The sequence below is a fragment of the Priapulus caudatus genome, unplaced genomic scaffold, assembly GCF_000485595.1.
Source record: "Priapulus caudatus unplaced genomic scaffold, Priapulus_caudatus-5.0.1 Scaffold149, whole genome shotgun sequence".
NCBI lineage: Eukaryota > Metazoa > Priapulida > Priapulimorpha > Priapulimorphida > Priapulidae > Priapulus > Priapulus caudatus.
This window is the reverse complement of record NW_014577210.1, coordinates 351,370-353,139: the sequence shown is the minus strand read 5'-3', so window position 1 is coordinate 353,139 and position 1,770 is coordinate 351,370.

Genomic DNA, 1,770 nt, shown 5'->3' with positions numbered 1-1,770 from the left:
TAACATTACATTATATTATATTATATTATATTATATTATTTATTATATTTATTATATTTATATTATATTAGATTATATTATATTATTATTATATATATTATATTATATTATATTATAGTATTTATATTGTCAATCGCTACACCACACCACACACCCACACCACACCACACACACCACACCACACCACTCCACACCACACACACAACACACCACACCACCACACACCACTCACTCCACTCCACACCAACACACACACCACACCACGACCACACCACACACCACACCACTCCACACAGCACCAACCACACACACCACACCACACCACACCACACCACACCACTCCACTCCACTCCACACCACACCACACCACCCACACCCACCACACCACACACACCACACCACACCACACCACACCACACCACCCACACCACACCACACCACACACACCACACACACCACCCACCACACCACACCACACCACACACCCACCAACACCACACCAACCACTAAACTTATATACTGCTTTACTGATCTGCGCTATTGGTTTACTTTTGAAATTACCGGCATTATTATTATTTATTAAGGTTAACTCAGAAGTGTTATACCGTAAATATACTTTACATTATATACGGATTAAATAATATATCCATAGGTGTGGTATATGCTCACAATTGTGCGAATTTATTTACACAATAAATAGTCAATGTTTAGCGGCCAACGCTTCGTCACAATATTCCATGACTAAGTTACGGGTGATATCTGGATAATGGTGATACGAGTTGTAGTGGAAATCATTGTGCAAAGGAGGCGATTTAATTAGCTAGTTAACAATCAAGGAATTAGCCGACTGCACAATTACACCTAGCCTAAGCCCTTGATCGTTGCAATTATTTCAACATGTTTACTGGATGACTGCTCAGCACTTAGGCTTAGCGTATATTCATGCCTACAGTAAAATCGTAGGTAATCGTATGTACGACAATAACAACTTCCAATTCGTTCTATAGCACGGCTCTACTAGTTATTTCCATTTAGATTGCCGTCTATTTAAATAGTTTGTCTTTGGCAATCACATGTTTCTGTTACGCCATGTGCACGCCAGAAGTTTTGCTAGACGTTTTTCACTAATGAAATGATTCGCTAATGCTTAAATTTTGACTCCTTCTCAATAATAATAGAAATTTACCTATTAGTTAGTGTAGCACATTATCTATTATTTGATTGTATGTTTAAAATCTGTGCGCCACTTCGTGGTGAATCAAAACAAGTGTTGAATATAAATTACAATATAGACCAACACTATAATATAGTTGTATATATGTAATATATATGTATATATAATTATATATAGATACAATATATATATATATAATATTATATATAATAATATTATATTATATATATATATATATATTTATTAACGTAAAACTGTATGATTCTGTTATTGAAATTAAGCTTGCTAAGTTACAATGTTAACTTATCATAGAAACAAGAGAACGATCGCCGTTTATTCATTTATTTACTCAAAACCGCGGGAGGCTTTATATGTTACGCGGTGTAAACTCAATTTAAAGCCATGCTAGGAGTTTAGTTTAGGAGAGTTATCCTAGCCTTATTCCTATAGATTACTCCTAGATTACTCCTAATAGAGATGGAACAATTCGATAAAGCCGGTTATGATATGAGATGTCAGCACATTCGAAGCCTTAGAATATCTGTTAAGCCGCTTGAGATCTGACGAAGATAGGTCATTTGATACAAGCCCACAGC